The sequence below is a fragment of the Watersipora subatra genome, chromosome 7 (genome assembly GCF_963576615.1).
Source record: "Watersipora subatra chromosome 7, tzWatSuba1.1, whole genome shotgun sequence".
Taxonomy (NCBI): Eukaryota; Metazoa; Bryozoa; class Gymnolaemata; order Cheilostomatida; family Watersiporidae; genus Watersipora; species Watersipora subatra.
In genome coordinates, this window is record NC_088714.1 from 31,799,999 (window position 1) to 31,825,775 (window position 25,777).

Here is a 25,777-nt window from a genome sequence, read left to right on the forward strand (position 1 = left end):
TAAGTCGTGTGTGTAAGATTTGGAGTTGTCTACGCTAGCAGAAGGAGAAAACTCAGTTATTTTGCAAATTTTGATTCTAATTTAATTACAGCAAATTTTATGGTCAATAAACTGAATGCACACTCACCATTAGTGCTAAAACATGGTTCGGAGAAAACTGGTGTTAAAGTTTGAAAGACAAATACCAATACACAATTTTGGTTACATTTCAAAACGTCATAGCAACCAATATCAAGTAATTGTGATATTTATCTACTGTAGATTTCTGTATTTATATACAAAAGCTATGCTGAATTCAATTATTTAAACAGATTTCAGCTGGCTGTCATGGGATTAGCTGTACATCTATCACAAAATGTGTTACTTATTCTTAATTGTGCAGATATTAAAAGCAGCTTGGGAGTATTGTCGATTTTGAGCACAGCTATAGTATCACCAACAGAATCTTTAGGAAGATAAAATATTAACATATAGTAACACACCATCGGAAACTATAAACTTCGATCTTATAAAATATAGAAATTAAAACACGCACCAATAGCAAGGTAGCGATGCAATAGACACAAGGGAGATAACTTTTCGATACCGCAGAAAACTCACTCATCTAATTCACAATTTGTAGGCTACTATAGTGATTAATATTTATTGTTCAAAATGACACAATCCTTCTTGGCTCTCGTAGCTGACCTTTTCTTGATTGATAACCTCTCATCTTTAGCATCGCTACACTCTGCTGTAGGTCGTGCATGTATTTCGTGCGATTGTGCCGGAGGAACTGCTGCAAACATAAATAAATCATTATAAAGACACCTTCAAACTATTAGCAATCTACTATATGTACTTATTTGGCAATACTTCTGCTTTATGTTCAACATAGGGTAGCGAGTTTAGAAGTAGAGCAGACGGTTTAGGAGTAGGTGGAGTGGCTTGTGGCTTAGTGCCAATCATCACTAAAACAGTACTTACGTGGGCAAACAATACCTCGGTGTTCCTCTTTGCAAAATTCTCTGATTTCTTTATGCAGATATTGTTTTCACTCTCTGGTCATCCCAAGAAGTGTAAGTTTCTCAAGCATCTCATCATTGAGTGGGCTATGCTGAATCAAACCTGTGGTACATTCGTATGAGTTGCAGAATTGTCTCACCATGACGCTGCCTGGGCAAACAAAAGTTAAACTTGTGACTCTAAAGCAATGTTTCTGGTATCAGAACAAAATTATAACAAATTAAAACACCTGCAAATAATTTCTGACCAAACTATACCTAGAGTTTCATTTGTGAGAGTGAACTGGTGGGCTGACTTGATTCCTTTAATTTTGGAAGTCATATGTCGGAACAAGCATTTTACCACTTTGTGAGCCACAAACACTGCTTTGTTTAGAGTTGACGACCTCTCCATGTACTACAGCCAGTAGAAATTACCAAAATTCCTAAATCAAGAAAACTGATCAAACCAACTATTTCAAGAGCAAAAACAGCGTGTAATGCTGATCGAAAAATCAATTGAATTGAGTGTACAAAAAAGGTTGTTGATAAAACTAACCTCTTCAACTTCATGTAGTGATGAAACAAACTCTCGTCGATATCGTCTTTTGAACAACCCGAAGAACAGGTCGGCACATAATTTAGTATGACTCGTGATCATGGAGTTGACGTTGACATTGACATTCAAACCTCAGGATACTCTCCACGCCAGGTACATCAGCATGAAGTTGTTCTTGTTCTGGCCACTACAATGAATCCATGAACATTAAACACTGCAAATACATGTACATACATGTAGATCCATATAATTAAACTAGAAAATATATTTTAAGAACACATTTGCATAAAGGTTGGTGAACTACAGCAACCTTGAAAAGTACCTGCTAAGGTAGCAACAATGATATTTTTATGAGGTAACAAACAGTAGTGAATAGCTTTTGAAATAAAATGTATTATTCTCACTTCTCTTCAACTCAAATAGAGCCAGAACCAAGGTAAGACAGCATAGAAGTAGATGAAAGAGACACTGGTATGTGATAAACTCATCAGAAACACGTTGTCGTTATCAACTTACGCACAGTTATCCGCATGTATTACGAGAGAGCTACGCGACGCCTGTGACTTGTTTGCCTCCAAGTAGTGGTGTATGTAAGATATGATGTTGCACCCTTTCCCAACATGTACAGCCTCGTCTATCAAGTAATTCGTTTGACGAGGGAAGCCTTCGTCAGTAGTGCCAAACACTGCACACTTCCTCGGAGTTTTAAAGTATACTGGTCCGGGCTATAGTGGATTTGACAAACAGTGTACCTAAAATAATATGCCACCAATTTAAATAAACCTATAAATTTGTGTGATCATGTTTTAAGTAATAAAGCGTGGACAACACAGTCGGCATACAGATGGTTGGCATTTTCATTGAAAGTTGCATACCTGTTGAGCCATATCGAATAAAATGTAGAGGCAAAATCCAGCTTTACCTTTCTCTATGGACCCATTGTAGTAGAGACGAGCTTTGGATGTTGCCAACAAAGGTACTTCCTGCACTTTCAGCACAGACTCCTTCTCCTCATCATTCTTTAGCGTGCTACTACAAATAGTCAACACAAAATAAACCTAGTGCAAAAGTTACAATCTTTTCAATTACATGTATTAAATTACAAGCTTGTTACTAAGTCCAAGAAGTTGGGTAGATGGCCGTCTGACAGATTTTTGAATGAGTGTTAACTAAGTTAATAATTGCACGTCAAGCACAAGTTAGATGTAAAAAGGCTTTTGTAAATCTACAACAATTAACAAAAGTTGAAGAAATCTACAAATATAAATTAGACTTACTGGTAAATTATAGTGTTGTTACTTTGACCTGTTCATCACAAGTCAGACATTGGCCGACAGCAATGCAATCCTGGAAAGATAAGGTTCCAAAGTCGTTTAAAGCTGCACACACTCATAGGAGTTGAAAGGCGGCCACAAACTGCTACTGCTTTAGAGTATTTTCTATAGACAAATTTCTTCGACAAATGGGAGGGTAGAACTTTAGTAGCCTTTCTTGAAATCCCACTAATTTGACCAGGCAACACCAGACTGTGCTGCTCCAGAAAGTTGATCATGAAAATCTGAAATGCTTTTGATTGTTCATACATGATGCATTCATTGTTCCCACGGTTTAGTTTTCTTGGCACTACTGACTTGACATTCTTGTAGTGAGTCACAAGCACTTTTAGCTTTGCGACACCGATGGTATGCAAATTGAAATCTGCATGTGGGTAGTCCTAAATGTCAATAGTAAGTTCTTGATTTATGCCGAAGATTGTTTGACAACTTTTTTTAAAACTAGTCACAGTACTAGAATGAAATCCAGTTTCTATTTTTGAGAGCAAACGAATCTCCAGTTTAACGCTAGATAACTCTGCACATGCATATCTGCACTCAGTCACTTGTTCATTCGAAAATTGAAGAATTCAACGGGACTGGCTTGGGCCTAGCTTACAGCTACATTTACAGAAACTTGAGTGTTTAGGCAAGGTTTACCCTTTTCAATTCTGAAGCTCATCTGCATGCAAAAATGGCTGGTATTTGTCAGATGTACATATCTTGTGGCATTTTTTCGAGTTCACTCTCACCGTCTGAAGAATTCAGTTTAACTGATATGTCAGTGTAGTCTCCTCTGATTAGTGTTCCAACATGCTTTTTCAGCATATTGAGATTCACTTTTAAGGGTTTCTCATCAGGTTTGTCGAATGGTTGGATGGTTGCTGTGGTCTCTGCGACTTTTAATTAAATAGGCGTTTTTTCCACCTTTTATTTAGCTTCAAAGACTTGTTACGGTATTGTTTTTGTCAAGGTAGAGTAGGTAGTCACCTACTTGTAGTATGCTGGGTGTAGCCTTTTTGCTATGGTAATGTTTCTGCTTTGCTTTACACTTCTTGATCAACTCTCTCTCGCTTTGCTCCAAGTTTCTGTCATCCACTCGTGTAGTTTTGCGGCATATGAATCATTTATCATGAGCGGTTCTGGAGAAGGCTTAGTTAAGTCGTAGGGTAGGCACATTTAATATGGATATACATGTATTAATATGGATACACATCAATATGGAGCTGGGTGAAGCTTGCAATGTTATGTGTTTTGATGAGTTATGTGTGAGTTGGCAGAATAGAAAATGTCTGGGCCAATCTTTGCGAGTATTTTGATTGACAGTGTGACAGCACATTCGCGATTGACTCATTGTCAATTTCGACTTGCCCATAGCATTTTGGGTTATAATTAGTTGTGAACCTGAGTTTGACGTCTAGTAGCTAGTTAACATCCGCAATCGTCTCACTCATAAAATTCTTAGCGCGGTCGCTTAGAAGGATCTTTGAAGCTCCAAATCTGCAAAGACGTGTTCTGCGTATACTCTAGCTACTGTTGTTGCGAGCTGGTCTCTAGTTGTTGCCATTTCAGTTCATTTGGTGAAATGATCGGTGAACACTAACATGTTTCATTCCACAAGTGCTTTTTGGTTAGAGGACCCTAGAAGTTTACAGAGAGGATTACGAATGGGCTTCTGGCCATCTGGGTGCTTAATGGCACCATGTATTGGTACTTTTGGGCTTTTTTGTGTTGACAGAAAATGCATTGGCTGATGTAGCTCTCTACCTTTTGTGCCATGGATGGGAACCACTATTTTTCTTGAAGTCTCATCAAATTCTTGGTTACTCCTGGGTACTGCTGGGATTGCAAGAGCTTTTCCTGTTTTTGGTACAAAACGTCTGCATGCATTTTAAACTGGCTGCTCTCCTTGACTATTTTTTTTGCGTAGACCGTTTAGCGTCTCCAGGAGATTATCTTTTTGTGATATATCTCCAGATAAGTCCAAGATGAGTCTCATTTTTGGAATCTCATGTTTTCATCAATGTTGGTGGTTCCTACCGTATTCACTGTCATGATAGCTCTAGAAAGTGCGTCTGCTACATTGTTTTGGCTACCAGTTTTGTGCTTGAAACTTGAGTCAATTTTTTTTGTTAGTTGGAACCATCATAAGGGTGAGTCAACATAGTAAATATGCGAGTTGAATAGGGCTCAGCCTGAATTATATGTGTAAGTGTAAATGGAAACAAGATGAATGAAACACAATTATCATGTGTTTATGTTTTAGTGAGCATTTTGGAGAAGGTAGATGTTTAGAAATAGAAAATGTAAAAGTGGAAGAGGACGAATATGGGGAGCATAATACACAAGTGTATTCGAATGTGGAGATTGCCCACATGGGGGCACTGAGGCCAATTGACCCTTTCACAAATAGTATGTGGATATGGGGGCCATCATCATATATATGCTAAACATATATATCACATGTATATGCTAAACAATTTTTGTTTTAAATATATATACACACACCACATGCTATGTATGATCTTGTTTTATTCCTTCGCATATAAGCATTCTCTTCGTAAAAAATAGAACATTATCTGTTACCATAATAAAAAGGTTGCATGTTAGATTATAGGCACAGATTCTTGAGTGGTATCCAAGATTCGCTGCTTGCTTACAATAACTAGTTGGCTTACCAAAACATGTATGATATTTCGTCGTTCTTGATGGTTTGACAAATGACTTTGACCTCTGTATAAGTCTATTCAAAGCTCCAACATGTTGACACGAAAGTGGTATTACTAGTGGACAACTATCCAACACACTATCTTGCAGATGTTTTGGTAAGGAAGAAATGAAAACATAAAAGTTAGTTATTTCCCAAAAAGACTACTTTGCAATACAGTCATAATATACCAAGGCATAATTTCAATGTCTGAAAATCTCTGTGAGGACTTAGTCCTGTGAGTTGTTAAGGAAGAATGTGGAATTACAGATTGTTTGATAAAACAACACTCGGTTTAGTAATTGACTTGAGAGAAATCATGGAATTCAACTAATCTAGCTGCAATACTAAAATGTTGCAGAATGAACTAGCTGATGTAGTTGATCAAATTGAGGCAAGAACATATAACTTAATGAGCAATGTGAAGAGCTGTCAAGAACGTAGGGGTTGATAACGAACATGATTGGGTACATATTGATGCCGAGTGCCCAGCATATGAAGGTATGGCAGACAGTGACACTGTAAATCATGCATTAGACATGTTGCTCAGAATGAGGTTGACAATAAATCATCGCTATAATGAACCAACCCCCTATCACCAAAATAAGTCAAGCACTAGCAGCAATAAAAACAACACTTGGTTGAAGTGAATGGCCGGATCTTGATCGAATGTATGTTTTGCAATTGAAAGCTATGATAGAGAAAGCCTGGGAAAGATTTACTCTCCTTAGATAGTCACACTGTTAACACTTACTATGCTTACTGAAACAGAAAACTTCACTCTGCTATTATTAGAAAATATATAAATATCAAATCTGTGCGAAAAAGCGCTAACATGGACGCTCTATCTTGACTCATAGATTTTGTTTTAGACTCTAATCTAATGTACTTAAATGGTTAGGGGAGTTGCCAACAGAGGAGGCTATGCTCATTAGCGTGGCAATCAATAGGTGTGTGAAGATGAAGGATACATTCAAAAATTTAAAAAAAAAACGTTGCAAATCTTAGAGAGATTGAGACTGTCCAGAAAGATTGAATTATTAGAAGAGCTAGATCTCAATAAGGAAGCTGCAATAATTAACCGCATCAGTCTACATAAAAAATGCTGTGGCAAATATCTGGTGCTGAGTCAAGTTTATAGAGCACAGATTTCTCTCAAAAAACTTACTATTTTCTGCATATGTAAATGTTTGGTTGCATTTGGTGTGATACTTGAAAAATTGACAACACCATGTGTGAAAAACTAGTTAATAATGAGTATAGGTTAGCAACATTCGCGCATATTAATAGAACATCTCCTCAGGAAGTCCTCATTAGCAGAGAGACGCGCTGTTAAAAATGCAGGATAACACTACACAGAGCAGCACACTGTGGCCATTTAATTGTTGCGGCTGTATTGTTTTTCTATTGTATTGGTTGATGTTTTATCATAAATAGTCACTAGAATATAAAAATAGTTGAGAATGGGAGCTATCATGATGGATATTAGGTGTGTTGCAGCATGAGATATCTTCAAACAGACCATGATTTATTATATTTCCCTAGTCTCATCGTCATTCACTATAGTAAATAAAAACAACAAAACGAAGGCAAAGAATAAGGAAGAGGCAATAGAGATACTGATGAGGTGGCATCTCTGGTCAGCAGTAGAAGGTAGGACTGTTATAGAATGTGATACGAGCTACTCGCATTGCTTTACTGCTGACCACTTTCAGACATCAAGTTTTGAGTGAAAATCTAAACTAAAGTCTAGTAACTTATTAAGTTGAAGTTATGAATTTCATGCTGTATCTTGAGAATCCAGGCAAATGCATGAGAAATTCAATTTCTATTTCCTAGGAAATCAAGTCTTTCATAGACAAGTGGAATATACAAAAAGACTAGATTTTAAGATATATTCACACTACTGTGTGTTCAGTAGCCTAATCGTGTACTAGACTCTGTACTGCAGCTGAGCAGTTTATTGTATAAATATTTAGATGAATTTTAATATTTAACATAAGTGGAATTAGCTGAAGGAGGAACTGAAGGGTTATTCAAATATACTTTGAATCACATTTTAGCTGCAATCATCTTTAGATTTATAACAATTCAGAGTCTAACACAAATAATGTGAATAAAAAAATGCTTATCTACTTGTTAGCTTTATAGTAGCCAGCAAAGGGCCTGTGATTGCGTAAGATGTAGAAATCACTTCTTGCATGTTAGCCAAAACATGTGCATATCAATAATGGTTATATCTATTATACTGCAGCTCTCATTTTCACGAACAAGACGATTGGTGACCTTCAGGAAGCAGACAAGCGAAGGACAATAGATTTGTTGGGATGGCAAGCTTTAGTTTCAACTACTATGGAGTGCAGCCACTGTCACTACTATTGCTTTGACGTTCACAGAAGTTGTGCTAAGAGCATAACTGGGGTAAGAGGCTAGAGGTTATGTAACTGTTTAGAGTAATTAGTTTTATTATTTCAATATAAAACTATCATCAAATATCCGTATACGGACCTTTGAATGTCATGAATGCTTTGTTGCTATATTAGCTAATGAGTTGTTGACTGTCTACATCAGTCTGCATTGTATAAATGTAGTCTTTGACAGCAAACTTTATTTGGATAACAGTTTCTTCATAAAGAATTATATGCAAGTAATATAGTAGATTAATCAGCTTATATTGATGCACTTTGCTTCCAATTATTCGGCAATTTTACATGTGGTGGCCTGATTATAATAAAAGTTATTTCTACTACACTGGAGCTATCGATGTTACTGATGCAAAGATTAATATTTCCAAAAGAATGACAAGCAAAAGAATAAAGAAATTTCATATTTTTAACATGGAGTATAGTCTCTGTAGCTGCCTGCCCATGTTTCCGAATATTATCCAAATTATTGCTCTTGTTATTCAGCATTTCAAAGCATGTAAATAAATTTTGAGAAATATCTATTTGTTCAGATATGGATGCCATCATGGAGGAAAAGGAACAGTTTTCAACATCGTAAGGCATTTTTGGTGATACGAAGTCTACTAGTGGTAAAAAAGATAATTACTTACTACATAAGCAGGGGTTATAGATAATGTGAGAACTGTCAGGCTCTTAAATAACCAACCATGTTAGGCCGTGAAAAAGTCCTAACATGGATACTCTGCTTTAACTCATTGACTGTGCTTTAGAACGTCACAAAATGCACTTGAGTGGCTTGGGGAGCAGCTTGCAGAGAGCAAGCAAGATAAAGATGATATTCAAAGTTTCACAAAACGGAGCAAACCTTAGAGGGGAGGTAGCGACCATCCAAAATGGAATTTTTGGAAGAAAAGCTAGATTTGAAACTTGCTGCATCTTTGTGTAGCCAAGTTGCTGCTAGCCACGAAAACAATAGCTTCAGCGAAACGAAAACGGGTTTGAAGGCTAAGCACTTCTCATAATAAATCAGTAAAACCTAGGGCCTTTTTCACGGCATACTACCCTGGAATCATGCCCAAAACTACAACATAAAGCTACACTATTGACCAGTATCACCTGTCATCTACTTTTCAATACACTCATGGCATTGTGATAAAGTGTTGCCATTGCCGGCCTAATTAAAATATGATTTAAAATCCAAAAGATCAAAGGCCAAAAACAAAGTTTGGTAGATGAAAAAAAAATTCAAACACTCAACAAAATTTTTTGAATACATCTAATTAAGGTCAGCAGAAAGAGAGGACAACGTAAAGACTGCAGACAGCGTGGCTAGCCAGAACAGAGAATAGGCATCAAAAAATGTTAGGCCATGATAAAAAAGGGATGGCCGATGGCCTGTATGAAACCACATCACCAAAAACATGTGAGGCTAGTGAAAAGCAATGACTTCAATGAAGAATTTGTAGTACAAAGGGAAGTCAACATGGGGTGCAAGCAAAAACAAAATCTGTGAAATGCCCTTGGAGAGTAACTGACTGCAAGGAAAACCTGCGTACCTTCTTGCCAAAGAAGGAATCATTGGAACGCATGAGGCACTTTTGGAATATTGACGGCTTATCAGGAAAAACTACGTCATTTATTGTAGGAACAGGTCTCAGTCTCCAACACTAAGTTACGTTCTGTAAGATTTAGTATCTAAACATTCTCAAGAACTACTAATTGAGAAAAAAAGAAAAACAATGTTTTTCATTTTCCTAAAACACAAAGCAGCACACTTGAGATATTCAACAGCTCTCGGGAAATAAAGATCAATATATTCTCTATTCATCGTGAAGAATGTATAAATACACCTCGATGTAGAAAGCTTAGGTTGAAAGGAGGTGTCAGAAATGCTGATGAGATAGCAGCTCTGGTCAGGAGCAAAAGGTAGGATTGTTACAACGTGATACCTGCTGATACAATGCAATACCAGCTACTCACTTGCATTGATCTACTGCTTACCACTTATCATACTAATCAACTGTCGAGTGTAAATCTCAACTAAATTCTAGTAACTTATCCAGTTATATTTATATGCATTTTCCAAATCTTGAGAATCCAAGTGAGTATATGAAAAATTCATTTTTTATTTTCTTGAAAATCCATGGCCTTGCACAGACCAAGTGCTGCTTGATTCAAACCTATGGGCAAAACATAGTAGATAAGACTGACCTCTAAGATATGTTCACACAATTGCGTGAAACCTAATCTTGTGTCGCACTCTCTGTATGACAGCTAAGTAGAGTATGGTTTAAATATTTCAATCAATTTCAATAAATTAAAATCTTAAAATCTAAAAGTTAGATCTTGAAATATATCTTGAGCCAGCTTTTAGTTGCACTCATCTTTTTCAGAAATTGAAGATTTATCTAGTAAGGCGTGTGACACGGAAGGCAACGGATTATCTTTTCTCAAACTTGGCTATTCTGAAAGAAATTTTGCTTTCATTTTATAATCAATTCATGAGCAAATTTTTTAGCCGACATGTTTTTTCCTAGCAAATGAAAATTTTAACGTACCATTAAGGCATGCAAAAAATAGTTTGTCTTGCACATCACAATTTGAACTTATTCGCAATCATCGCGAGTTAACTCGCGAATTTTGATCATAGCTAGGCTATCAACGCAAGTCATCAGGCTTTGGAAATTTACCCATTTTATGTACAGCTATTTCTAAATTATAGAAGAAAACTTTTTATTCGTTGCAAAAAAAAATCTCTGGCCAATCAGAAAAACTTACAAATAAGCCTCAATTATATCTCTGGCAATAGTTATAACCAAGATACTAAACCCACAGCAACGTCTACCTAAACCGGAAATCATCCTGGCTACATGAAATTTTATCGATCACGACAAACTTTTTTCAACTCAAGAAGTGAATATGCAGATTCAGAAGTGGTAAAGTCAGTGAAAGATTGCCTAAATCAAATAAAAACATTCTTAATGTTTCAAAGTTTATATTACCTTTTAATTTTGCTAATTTGAATCGTTAAACTCAAGTAAAAACACTTTTTAGGTAGTCAGCCGTAGTCAGACTTAAGTTACCATTCACCTTTGATAAGATCATATTGATTCTCAGAGCAGTCTGCTAGGTTTTGGTTTGAAAGATACTTGCGAGGAAAAGTTTGAAATTCGTGTTTCATGATTTTTACGTTCATGACTAACTATTGTATATAAAAATATTATTTATAATTCTGTATCGTATGTAGCAAAACATAATTTTAGCTAAACTACTTATATTTTTACCATTTTTATTGGAAAATTATAACTATGTTCTAGCAAATGTTTTAGAAAATCAGAAATTTTCTAACACTACCTTCTTTGATTCACATGTCTACATGTAAGTAATACAACGTCTCTGTCTGAATTTTATACCATTTGAGAGAGACTTGGCTGATTATTTTGAAAATTGAATGGGTAACTTATCTCAATTCACTTTCTTGTAGTAGTAAGTTAATTATAGAAATTTTTTGAGAAATGACTGGTATTTATGGTAGATCGCATAACAGTTAGTCGGTTGCGAATTAGTTATTGCATTTAGTTGCAGCCTGTTTAACATAAGCTGTCTGCAATAAAAAACCTTACCTTTAATTCAATTTGGGGCTGCTTCAGCTAAGCTCACCAACTTGCTGAAAGTACTGAAAGTTTGTTTAATAGTCAGACATGGGAGCATTTGTGACGTGTGGGAGACTTAATAATATAGCGATGTCTGCCTTTGTTCCTAATTTCACTTTGAAACCATCGCATGTGAACGCAATGCTGGATATTCCAAGTGAAATACGCTAGTTTTTTTAATAGAAAAATGATCAATTGGAATTATTTCAAGATGTTTTGTACTTCAAAATATGCAGCTTGTCAAAATTATTCTCCTGATTTCTCCGCCTAGCATGATGCCTTCAAACCATGAGGTAATCTTTAAATCAAATGTGTGTCTTTAATGTATGGTTACACAAATTACCCCTCGCTTACCACTTTAATTTCCAGTCAGTAGTGAAGCCAGTAGTAGCTTTGCCCATAAATGAGAATTGTTTAGAATAGAGTGTTTGCTGATTTTTACACTTTTGAATTGGCATATTTCTAATGACTGTCAAACTGCTAATGAAACCAAACTTGGCATGATGCCACCCTCCTTGTGCAGCTGTCAAAAATAACATATGAAAATTAACTTTAGTAAATTTAAAAAGCTATGGCTCAGCAAACTTCAAGCCAGTTTCTGGACATGATCAAATTGTCTGTGCTTGTAAACACTGCGAGAATGCAGAATTAGCCCCACTGGGATTGCGGAAGGCCAGTGTCTGTTCTTTGCAAACGCACACTACTGTCTATTAGCTACTAAAAAACTGTCAGTGTCACGGATAACAAATCATGCATGAAGAGGAAGTGCAAGTCATGTGGTGTCGATTCCATCTAGTTCTGTTTGTTAGCGACCAGGAAAGTGTGCATTTCTATCAGTGGAGAGAAAGTGAAAACGGCTTTCTAAAAAAACTCAAAGATCAGCTGACATCGTACAACTTGCTTGCCCTTCTGAAAGACCTGACATCTGTGACATCACTTCGCTTTTATATGCGCAGCCTGAACCGCGAACAGAAATCAATCAATGACCTCGAACAAAATTTGAAAGATGAGAGGTGATCATTGACAGACTTCAGTGACAACGTTAAATTTAAGCTAGCAACTGAAATCCAAAAAGCCTACTACACCACAATAGGGGTAGCAGTATTCACTGTCATGATTTATCACAAGCTGCATGTAGTCCTGGCCCACAAATGAAATCTGATAGTGCTCGACAGCCTAGACCACACTAAGGATGTTGATTACACTTTTAATCAAAAGCTTGTGGAATTTCTGAAAGAAAACATAACTAACCTGCAACATACTCATATGTATGCGCTGAATCTGCATCACAATAAAAAAACTGGTCATAATTCAGAACTTGATAGCACATAAGGAAAAAATGGATGTGCCAGCTGACTGGAGTTTTTTCAAGACATCGCATGGCAAAAGGTGTCGTGGATGGTATCATGGGAAGCATCAAACAACAGGTTCTAATGGCAGTGTACCAGGAAAAATATGTCATAAACTCAGCAAATTCATTTACAGAAGCTGTAACAACAACTTTAAAACCCGCAAAAACAATCTCAGAAGAATCTGCAAAGAATGCTGGTGCACCGAGCCTCCAAGTCATGCATGTCATCCAAGTCATTGATCTTGCCATCTTATAGCAATTACCGAGATGGTGATGTTGTTCTGATGAAATTATGCCCTTCCACTTGGCAGCCAATGCCACCCACACAGAACAGCGAACCTTGTCAGGAGTTAACCGCAAGGGATATTTCACAAACATGGACTCAGTTTTTATCCTAAATGCTAGTTGCATTGGCCTAGAACTTGGAGATCTAGAAACCCTTTGTAATTTGAAATGAGGAAATGATGGCAATATAATAATATGGCAATTATTAGAAAAAAAGGGGTTTATCGCATGAAAGCTAGACAATCTTTGAGTTGTATGTGCTTTTACGTTTCATGTTTGTAAAAACATGTTGAGAGTGTTGTGTGTTTTGTTTCATGCGTAAACCAATTTTAAACTATTAGTTGGTTTAGCACATACATATAGTATAGCCTTTTACAACATATTTTATTCAGATGTTTTATACTAAACTTTTATGCTAACAATAGACCCACTAGTTTCTAATATCTAAATAATTTCTTTTTAACAAGGCATGTACGAGCTTGTAGATGTTATAACGAGAAATATATATTTACTAATAAATAACAGCCATTCAGATATGGCAGCCATGCAGAAGTTGTAACAACTTGCAGTGTTCTGTACATACTGCTGGCATCACAGTCTAATGGGGATCAACAAAAATGATCATTACTTCTAAAAAGCGATATGACTTCTGAGCTATGTGAAAGCAGTCAGACTGTTAAATAACAAACTGTGTTAAGCTGTGAAAAAGCGCTAGCATAAACTTTTTGTTTTAACTCATACATTTTGCTTTAGGTCATATAATCTGATGTACTTGAATGGCTATGGGAGCAGCTAGCAGAAGAGGACATGCTCAGCAGATTGGCAATATATAAATAGGAAAGGTGTGAAGATGAAGGTGCATTCGGAAATTAAGGAGAATATTGCAAATTTTAGAAAAGTAGAGACTCCCCAAAAATATGGAGTTCTTGGAAGAGGTACTAGCTCTGAAAAAAGAAGCTGCAGCTTGATGTAGCCTGCTGTTGGCCATGAAGACGAGCATCGGTGATGATAGGATGGGTGCGGACAACAAGCAGAGCTAAGCCTTGATAAAAAATGGACTGATAGAAACGTTGACTGCGTCTCTCATACACCGCATTGACAGCCCCTTAACTTCGAGAAAGCATTACTAGCAATTTGCATTGGATCTTACCCATGTCCAAAACACTACAGATTTTGACGCTTTTTGGAATACGACATCGATTCACATTTGGAACATGCTGAAAATAGAGATAGGGGAAGACGACGAAGCTTCCAGACAAATAAGCAAGAAAGACCTAGGGCCTTCTCATGGCATACTGTCATAGAATCATGCCTAACATGTACAACATTAAGTGACACTACTGAAAAGTATTGGCATTGCAATGAGACGCAGACATCGTGAGTCTAGGCAAAATATGACTACAAACCTCAAAGATCTTACCAAGGAACTTCTTAAGGTCCAGAGGAAGGTTTGAGAAATGAGAAATTATCAACAGCTAATATACTACTTGGGTCATATATCCTTCAGGCCAGCATGAAGATATGAAGACTGAAAACATGGATGGAGTGACTAGGCAGACAAAACGTTGGCTAAGCATTGGAGGAGATAAGACCATAGGAAACACCAGAAAGATGCAGAATTGGTGAAAAGTAATGACTCTGATGGAAAGTTCATGGTGGGCAGGCATTTCAACATGAATGCACCAGTAAAGACAAAGTCCGTGAAATGCCTTTGCCAAGTAACTAACTGCAAAAACAACTTGGCTCTACCTCTCTCCATGCTGAAAGAGAAATTGTTGGAACGTACAAGGCACCTTTGAATAGATGACAGCTCATCAGAAAAGGCTACATCAGTTGTTGGAGGGGCAAGTCTTGGTTTCCACTAAGCAAGTTGTGTTCTAAAAATATCTAAATGTGATGTTAGGATGGCATTTCTTAACAAAAAAGTATAACAACATGCTCTTGAAAAAGAGATCTTCTATATGCATACCACACTTCTAGGGAGAAAGACATCGTACTCCGAAGCAGTGGAAGCCCATCAATGACCTAATTAATGATGAGCAGCTATTACTGGCAACTGAATACATGCCAAATGCATGCAGGTAAGACTAATTACTGATTAAAACAAATTGGTAGTATTTAGAAACCTCAATAAAGCATTCCTTAGCACTTCTCATTAGTAGAAAAAAATGTTGAGAATGCAGAGTAACCACCATAATGCTACACAAGAGTACCATACTGAGAATAATTGACGGCTCTGAAGGCAATGAAGGTCAGTATTTCTCATCTATTCAACATCAAGAATAGAAACAACAGAACACCGCTGAAGAAAGCCTAGCGTAAGGGGAAGGAGTCATCAGAAATATTAAAGAGATGGAAGTTCAAGCCAGAAGTAGAATGTAGTCCTGACTGTTTTACAGTGTGATACCAACTACAGCCTTGCCTTGCTCTACTGCTTACCACTTTCCAGCCTAATCAAATTACAAGTTAAAAAAAAATCATCCGAAAGTCCATTTCAATTTTCTAGTAAACTCAGTTTTGCAAAGACAAGGTGCTGCTCGACTCAAGTCTCGAGGCAAAATATAGTACACTAGCCACTCTGTAGGCTTTAAGGTCTATTTACGCTATTGTGTGCGCAGCATCCTAATCTTGTGGCAGACTAGCTATATCACACCTGAGCAGTTTATAGCATAACATTTTAACACAATTTTTATTATTCCAAGTTGTGGGAATTAGCAGATCTTCAAATGTCCTTAGAACTAGATCTTAGCTGCACTCATCTTTAAATTTATAAAGATTCAGGTCCTAATGGAAAATGGCTAATAACAAATGTTAGCTTTATAATGGAAGGCACAGGACCTGGGACTGTATAAAGAGATGGAGATCACCTCCCATTAATCAGAACATGTGTTTATCGATAATTATTGTATCTATTATAATATTAATATCTATTACTTTGCAACCTCTCATGGCAAGTCTGCATGTGACGGCGTAGGGGCTGTTGAAAAGTATCAGGCCCGTAGAATGAGTCTGCAACGCACATCTGCTGACTTCATCACAAAACCTAAATAACTCTATAGTTACGCCATGGAGAATATAAATTCTGTACTGATTTCATGGTATGACAATGTGGACATCACTAAATACCGTACACTTCAAGAGGAAAGAATCAGAGACTGCCATTTCTGTAGCTGGTTCGCGGAGTCATCATTGTTTTGAGGCAAGTGCCACTAGCCTTATTGGCCATCGGACATCAGGCGGCGATGTCTCTATCACAGTTCAGTACTCATGTTCATGTTGTTATGTTGCAGCCAGAGCAAACACTGTGCCACCACAAGTTTATTTAGATATGATACCGGTAAGCAGGGTGATATACTGGCCTACAAATATGACAACGATTGGTATGTTGGATCAGTTCTTGAAATAAACATCAACAAACAGGACTTCAAAACCAATTCTCTTAACCCAAAAGGTCCTTCAGCTGTTTTCAAATATCCTATCAGATCAGATGAACTGTATGTTCCTATTCAACATGTGCTCATGCCAGTCATTTTACAGACAACCACTCGTCACCGTGACTACAAACTTGATCAAGAAATCCAGGAACAACTGACAAACTAGGTACGTTATCAATTTATATATGGTTCAGTAAGGATAAACAGATTACAAAAAGAAATAAAATAAGCAACACATGAGACTGTTAGTTTTGGAGCTCTTCTATAGAAATACATGGCCCTACTGATTTTTTAATATGATTACTATGTTGCGCAATTGAATTTTACTATTTAAAATAGTCAATTATTAATCATGAAATAGACTGGTTTACAGCAGGAAAGCAAGAATAATAATGCCAGAATTGAAATCAGCACATGATTTATGTAGGACACATGTTTTGTCAACCATATTTTTTGTGCGAACATCGCCAAATCCAGCCAGTAAGATGGCGCAATTTACCCGATAGCATCGGTGGCCATTTTGAAAATTGGCTGTTGCAGCTAATTAATCAGCATTTTTTTGCAAATTTAAGTTTTATCAATTTGAGAGACACCAAAAGTTATAGAAAAGCATTTGCTTTCTGGCTTTTGTACCTTTATCATTCAAATATGAGTGTTTAAAAATAGCTCGATTTCTTATTTTATGCTCTGAATATGCTCCGGTGACCTACTTTGACGACCTCTGACCTCTAGCAAGAGCATATAGAAGCTGTCACCTTTGAATAGATGAGAGCTCGTCAGAAAAAGCTACACTAGTTGTCAGAGGAACAAGTCTTGGTTTCCATCAAGCAAGTTGTGTTCTAAAAATATCTAAATGTGATGTTAGGATGGCATTTCTTAAGAAAAAAAAGTATAACAACATGCTCTTGAAAAAGAGATTCTCTATATGCATACCACACGTCTAGGGAGAAAAACATTGTACTCCAAATTAGAGGAAGCTCATCAATGACCTACTTAATGACGAATAGCTATTATTGGCCACTGAATACATGCCAAATGCATGCAAGTAAGACTAATTACTGATTAATACAAATTGGTGGTATTTAAATACCTCAATAAAGCATTCCTTTACACTTCTCATTAGTAGAAAAAAAATGTTGAGAACGCAGAGTAACCACCATAATGCTACACAAGAGTACCATACTGAGAATAATCGACGGCTCTGAAGGTCAGTATTTCTCATCTATTCAACATCAAGAATAGAAACAACAGAACACCGCTGGAGAAAGCCTAGATTAAGGGGAAGGAGTCATCAGAAATATTAAAGAGATGGAAGTTCAAGCCAGAAGTAGAATGTAGTCCTGACTGTTTTACAGTGTGTCACAACTACAGCCTTGCACTGCTCTACTGCTTACCACTTTATAGCCTAATCAAATTATGAATAAAAAAAGATCCTCCGAAAGTCCATCTAAATTTTCTAGTAAATTCCGTTTTGCAAAGACAAGGCGCTGCTTGACTCAAGTATCAAGGCAAAATATAGTACACTAGCCATTTTGTAGGCTTTAAGGTGTATTTATGCTATTGTGTGCGCAGCATCCTAATCTTGTGGCAGGATATCTATATTACACCTGAGCAGTTTACAGCGTAAACTTTTAATATAAATTTTATTATTCGAAATTGTTGGGTTCAGCAGATCTTAGCTGCACTCATCTTTAAATTCATAAAGATTCAGATACCAACAAAAAAGGTTAATAACAAATACTGGCTTTACAATAGAAGGCAGATGACCTGGGACTATATAAAAATATGGAGATCACCTTCTATTAGTCAGAACATGTGCCTAATGATAATTGTTATGTCTATTATACTGTAGCTCTCGTTATTGTAATATGTAATAAAAATCATACTTCAATCCATTTTCAGAGCTGACAATATTTTTTCAACTAATAGATACAGAGAAGTCACAAAAATAAACTGGCACCAGTCAATCGGTGAAATAAAAAGTGGTTAATATGATAAAATTCAACTGTCAAATTATGTCTGTACATAATGTGCTAGGTATTCTAAATGACATCACTATACAGTGCTAGCAAACAGCTGCACTTTATGACGATGCAGATTCACTGTTTAAAAGCATAAAGCACTAGTAAGGCATCAAGTACTTGTTCAAACCAAGCATAACTGTGCTTATGCATGGTTTGCGTTGTAAAATCTTTTATAAAATCACTAGATTGGGATTGGAAAAGCACCATCTCAATTATGTGGACATAAAAGATGACAAACTTAGGAGGGTGCTGACTGCCCAACTAAATGTGTACATGTACATAGTAATATAGTTCTATATATACTATATTGTATAAAGTATATATGGAGCTTTTTGTCAAACTACTGCTAAGTGGATAACCTTGGTGAGTTATTTACGTAACTTTGACCTATTTTTCACACATAGTTCAAAAGGTTCAAGACTAATTATTAAGTTTCACATAATCAAAAACTACAAAATGCCACAATAGTTCGTACAAGTACTATCATCTATGGAAAGTTATAAAATTGATTTATCTATCACACAAACCAAATGAATTTGGCTAAACCTAATGTTGAGTTGAATGAAATTCATGTTAAGAATATGTTAGTCCCGCAAAAGAAAAAATATAAGACAGAAAAATATTTTACAGCACAAATATGAGCAACATGATTATGATAGTAAGTGTTCAGTATTCACATTTCTGCAATTATCAGATGATCACCAAAGGAATGACAAAACTCGGTGGTGCCTTTTATTGATGCTTACGCAGAACCTAAATAAAAATGTTCTGATATCCAAGTAGCAGTGCTATTAGGCATGATTGGGTAGTTTTTTAGAGTGAAGGTTTGCGAAAGTGTATCCAGCTTAAGCATTGGCCTGTGAAAACCTACAATTTTATTTCATTAACATCATTTACCATTTCCTCAATCAGGATTATTTTGTGGTTTCAATTACAGTACAGTCTTTAAGCATGAAGTGATGCAATCTTTCTACAAGATACCTAATCGTTACCCTTTCACTAAAACATAAAATCTGTTGTTTCGCAGTTTGGTGAAAGGTGAGCAGTTGAAGCTATATAAAGCTTGCAAGATCAAAAAACAAGAATGTGGGGCCAAAAGAGTGTATACTTGCTTACCCTCAAGGTGTCAATTATTGCATGATGGTTAATGATTTATAAAAGTCTCCAGTTATTAAATACTGTAAATAGCAACCATCACTGCATACTTATTAACATACTTGGGACAATGATTGTTCTTGAAAAAACTCTTTTGATAGGGCCAGGACAGTTTTATGAAGTCAAAATCTGATTAACGATCAAAATAACTGCATTCTCTGACATCACACATGCTGAATTTCAACTGAGTACTAGTAGAGGTGTTAGCACTATGACTACAACCCAGTCTTCACACTTGGTAGCAGAAGGCTTTGAAGCCACTCATGCAGATATACATCCTCTACCAAAGACAACCAAAAAAGCTACTAGGAAAAAATCTAGGATTGCAATACTAACTGAAATTACAGAAAACCAGCAACTGGAGAAAGCTAAAGTAAAACAAAAGAGAATTAAAAACCTAAATACAGTCTCATCTTCAACTTGAAATGAAAAAACCTTGGCAGACAGCTTGATTGGTTCAGACAGTGATTCCCCAGCAGTAGAGACTGATATTAAGGAAGGGGAGGGATCAGTTCGAATAGGAAAGTTTGCTATACAGTCATACTTCAACTTACGAGCTTAATGCGTTCCGAGACTGAGCTCGTATGTCAATTTACTCGCATGTTGGTGCAATTTATTTATATATAGAACAATTAAATATATATTGATTGGTTTCCATACTCTAAAAAAAGCAAATAAAACACTCAAAACAAGATATTGTAACAGAAAGAACATGTTGGTTATTGTCCTTACGTACTACATGCTTTCAAAAAGCAACAAATAATAAATAATGCAAGGAAATGTGATTAATTAAAATGTAAAATTAAATACATACAATAGCAGTACATGCAATACATACATAACACTCGCATTTGCCAGGAAAGGAGATATAAGTTATCCTTCGTTACAGCAGTTGTCCTTGATAAATTTGGATTTTATCAAAGTGTTAAAAGACAAACTTAGAAGCAAACCTAAAAGCAAACTTTCATTTTCAACTAAACGCAATTAAAATTTCTTTGGCGTTCATAGTTTGAAATTTCTCGCTGGTTAGCGAGAAATTTTTCCTTTTTTTTCGCTTTCACGACTAGCCGGCCGTTTTAAGATAAACCTATCTAAGGCCGTTTGCCTTTGTCGCCCTTGCAACATGTTGCGATTAGGACGAACACAGGTGTCGTCACAAATGGTTAACGCACGACCACTAGCCAACTTGTCCGAATGTCTATTAAACAGTTTGGATAGATAGCGCCGGCCTTTTCACATAGCATCGTTTCAGTTACGCTGTCACCGGCCAATTGTTTGTCCAATGCCATCAGCGGTCGTGAAGATCGCTGCACCGTTTAGAAACTGGTTAGTCCTTTTGCGAACTAAATGCCCTGAATATAATCCTTCTGTTTGATAATTATGAATGTAATTCTGTCATATTGCCGAGCTAGCTTAATCACGCATACACATTTCGCATATTTTTCAATATTTTTCCGTTTAATATCGACTGTTATCATTTGCTTTCTCTTTGTATTATCTTTCATTTTACTGGCAAACTTTCGGTCTACGCACAGTACTTTTAATTCACATAATTCTGCACTAAAAATCGTGCACAAAAAAAACACGGTACAACAGTATAACCTGAGCAGTTGAAAAATACAGAGTGATGCTGTTCTCATAAAACATCTCCGGCATACTTGGCAACTGACTCAAGTGCTCGTATCTCAAACATGGCTCGTATGTTAGTGCTAAAACTTGCTTGAAAACTGGCTCGTATCTCAAGTTTCTCGTACGTTGGAGCACTCGTAAGTTGAAGTATTACTGTAGTAGTTTGCAGGGAAACGCAAGGTTTCCAATGGCGCCACTCTGGATGATGAGGCGTGCTATGGGGCGAGGGAAAGGGTCCTCCGCTACTTGGATGAACAAGCCAGGTGGGTCTTCCGGGTGTATTTACATATATATCCTGTTGCTATCTTCTGCTCCCGAGTCAGCGGTTAGGTAGATGTTCCATGTCTCCATTATAGGCCACCAGCTCCGAGAGTACTGCCGACAGGGGAAGAAAGTTCGGAAAAGGAGGTAGAATCGGCGAACCCGACGGAGTGTGGGCCGGCGTGTCTGGCTTGGATGAGGAGGGGGCTACTGGCGATGCATCCACGGGGCCCGATTTTGCACAGATTGTGGCAACTTCACTCACCAGGACCTCTGGTGCGAGTGTGCTAATGGGGTGTAGTCTCTCCCTCCGCCAGTATTTTCTTCTCCCATTCTTTCTTATTTACTTTCCTCAGTGCGCAATAAATATAAAATTCATTCAACATATTTGTATGTGTCTCAGTCAATGTCTGTCAAAACAGTTGTCAGTGATGTAGTCATTGATTTTGTTGATTTTGGTCGGGGTATTCCGCGATCAATCACGTTGTAGTCGGGTCTAATTAATCAAACGCTTAATCGGTGGTAGGTCACATCAAGTGCACTTGGTGTGCAGCTGGATAGTCATTGTCTGGAGGTAATTTAGAAGCTTGCGCAATCGGTAGCTTTGAAGAGTGGGCGGAGCTATCGGTTGGTTAATGGGAAGATAGCGGCGAATAAGATATCTTTCTAGTGTCACGAGGTTCTGTCAAGTGACCCCTTGGATATAGTTGGCAGTTCATTTTTTTCTCAAACAGCTAAGCCGAAGGATGGCGTGCGCTGTTGTTGGTCTCTCTTTCCTCTTCTTTGTAATCGCTTTCATGGCGTCATCCCACTGCCCTTTTCTGATACGATGAGTTATCTCTACCTCTGACGTTGAGTCTTTTACAAGTGTTTTTTTATTTAAGAGAGTTAATAACTGTCATACTAATCATTTCCTTATTTTTTAGCCTTGTGACATCAAGCATTGCATGTGCTTTGGCCTGGTGAGCGTCTGCGCCTTCAAGACGAGCCGTCATAAGAGATGTAACTCGGGTGGATAACACCAACCCAATAATTATCGACGAACATACACTAGCAGTGGATGACATCGATGAAGCTGACCCCGGGACAGAAGTTGACGGATATACACTAGCAGTCGGTGACGTCAATGAAACTGACTCCGGGACAGAAGTTGACGGATATACACTAGCAGTCGGTGACATTGATGAAGCTCACTCAGGAACAGACGCCACTTCTCCAGTTATTTTTAGTGAGGCTATCTCATTTTTCAAGGGTTGTTCGTCTTTGCTCAATCGCATCCTGCGTTAGTGTTCATTTTCATCGCTATTATTGTTCCTTGTATCCTCTGACGTGCAGATCAGTCTAGATGCCCAAGAATAGTCAACTCACCGCATCTTCGGAGAAGTCATTACGTCTGATCTTCCGGTTGTCGTTGGTAAGTTATCTGACCGTTATAGTCGTCGTCTTGTATCCACATAAATGGAATTGGAAGATCGTTTCAAGTCTGTAGTATTTATTGTTGTATTCTTTCAGATCTCAAGCTTGTGGTACCGCTTGTCTTAGGAAGCACTCTGGTGATTGTTGTTGGTGTTGTTTGTTGTTGTTGTCATCGGAGAAAATAAGATGTGTTAAGTTGTGTACTAGTCTTATTCTGTTAATCATAGTCCTGGTGAAGTTAATTCTTGGGAAAGAATCCGTTTTAGTCCAAAATCTTGTCCCGTTTGTGTAGGTAAGAACTATAGCTATTCGTAATATTCAAAATCTTTTATCCGCTTGGGCTTCGGGCTTCTTCGAAGTTCGTGAGCTCTCTCTTTCTCTCGTTCATTGCTGGGTGATAGGGTCTGGCTATGTTTTGCTGTTGGTTTCATTGTGTCTGAGGCTCCCACTCATCTAAATCTTGATTCATTTTTGTCATCAATGGTTGATTTTCTGTTTCAGATAGATCGTCGTAATAATATTCTGTCAGGATTAATTATTTCTCCTGGAATTCGGAAACGTACTCTCGTGCTCACTGGCAGTTCTACGTCTTCTTCCATCGTCATGTCCTCTGGTGAGTGTGAATCAAACTGTTCGTTATCTTCATATGGAGTAGTCTTACCCTGTATCTCAGTTTTATCTTGTTCAGTTCCATCCTGTTCACTATTCACTGTTCCCTCTGGTGAGTTTAATTCGAGAGTGATGTCTGTGTGTTCTCCTCTAATCAGTGGTCCAAGGTGTGGCTTAAAGATGTAGTTGCGTCAAATTTGAGTTGATCTTAAAAGAAAGCATTTTTTTTCTCTATCAGTTGATATGTTGTTTGTTGTGTTACGCAATTTCATTGCCAAGATATTTGAAGATTAAAATCGAAAAAATCTGATCGCTGTAAAAACGCTCAGGCCACAAAAACGTGCCCAGACTTGCCCAAAATGGTGTCACGCGTTATACAACCTGTCTTTATCTCTCGTATTCACATCGGCTATTTGCGATAAAAGTCTAGTCTTACGCGGCTCTATTGGCATATATCTTATTTTGTATTTGCTCATGTTGGCTAGAATAAAATTTTAAATCCAGCTACAGATGCATTATTATGAATGTTTCAAAGGCCTCAAATAACGAAAATTGAAAATTTGTTCTACTCACTTTTTCCAAATGTTGTGTAAACATTTGGGTACCGACTACCAAATCTACCGGTCTACGGTAATTCTGTCAAGCTAACTATGTAGAACAAGGTCTTTGTATCAACACAGTTCCGCAGCTACCCATACTAACAATATACAGCCTCACATAAGTCCCGCCCACATTATGTCCGTCGCCTATCCTTGGGGCGGGGCTGTATATCATTGCCTACACCGTCTACAAGTTTCTTACTAGTAGTATTCTTACCGAATACTACCGAAGTAAAATAAGCAAGCTGCATCTTTGAAAAGAATATAGATAGGGATAGAGTTTTAAGGATGAGAAGTCTGCTGCAAACTGGATTTGAACTCACATTCTCCAGTTCTGCGGACATCCATATACCATATCCAATTCACTACAATATTCTGCAAATCATGTTTTACATTATCTTCAACAATATTATTTTATTATATAATTTTTACAAGCAAAAATATTTTCATCTCGGCATAAAGCTTTTATTAAAAATATTCATCAAGTAATGGCCACTCACATAGTTTTAGCCAAAATCAATACAATAAGACAAATTCATCTACTGCAACAAACTCAAACAAAACATCATGGTTTATGCAGCACACATTCAAGTCCCTCTTTCCCCTTTATGGCAGTTTCCACACTGACAAAGCTTCTTCGGCTGGTGGGACGACATAAAAATTCAGTAATCAGTAAAACAAAGGCAATAAATATTTGTCATTCATAGATATGTCATTCTAAAGCGTATCTATTGACAGCTTCAAAATTGGGAGTTGAATAGATTGCGAGTCTAATTTTAAAAACGAATAAACGTTCAACAAAGGCACAAGTACGCCAAGCCAACGATTCAAAGCTTTGGTTCTGGAAATTAAAGATTTGCATTGATCAATCGATTTTCTTCACTTTCTACAAGTGAAAAGTGAACATCTAAAGTCAAATCATAAATCTAATTTACTAGATAAAACTGCCACAGAAAATTTGAAGCAAATGTAGCTAGGTGAACCGATAAAAAACATAAAACGATGATTAGTGATAGTAAAAAGTTATAATTTTATTAATTAGTACATGTATTAATGAGTACTAAAATATTAACTTTAGTATATTCATCAATCTAAGCCATTGTATTGCTAGATGCTAAAGATTAAAAAGAAGCCGTCAAGAACTCACTGTACATACGTATCTCGCACGCGCAGGAAATTACATTTTAGCCTCAAACAGGGAAATATAATCTGAATGTAAACTCAACAGGAAACTCTATAGGAGACTCAAAGTAAAAGATAAATTTACCTCCGTTCTCCGAGCTTCCTCCGTAGAACTTTAACTACCTGATGCCAAGAAAACTCGGAGTCACCTTCGCAGTAACTTTACAGCAATTTTACAATTACATGTATGTTGTTCGCCAATAAAACGTGTC

General features: G+C 37.0%; 1 long non-coding RNA gene across 4 annotated transcripts in view; it reads right to left on the minus strand.

The window, feature by feature from the left end:
• Positions 1-264: 264 nt before the first annotated feature.
• LOC137399423 (uncharacterized) overlaps positions 265-25,777 on the minus strand; it is a 29,455-nt gene continuing 3,942 nt past the window's right edge. The window contains exons 2-8 of one of the 4 annotated variants that reach the window (XR_010979157.1): positions 2,820-2,889; positions 2,418-2,574; positions 2,059-2,294; positions 1,543-1,729; positions 1,263-1,401; positions 967-1,155; positions 265-778 (exon numbers count right to left, since the gene is read on the minus strand). This is a non-coding gene — a long non-coding RNA (uncharacterized lncRNA). Of the gene's footprint in view, positions 779-966; positions 1,156-1,262; positions 1,430-1,542; positions 1,730-2,058; positions 2,295-2,417; positions 2,575-2,819; positions 3,916-25,777 lie in introns of those variants that run through there. The other 3 variants (XR_010979158.1, XR_010979159.1, XR_010979156.1) reach the window with 3 other exon arrangements.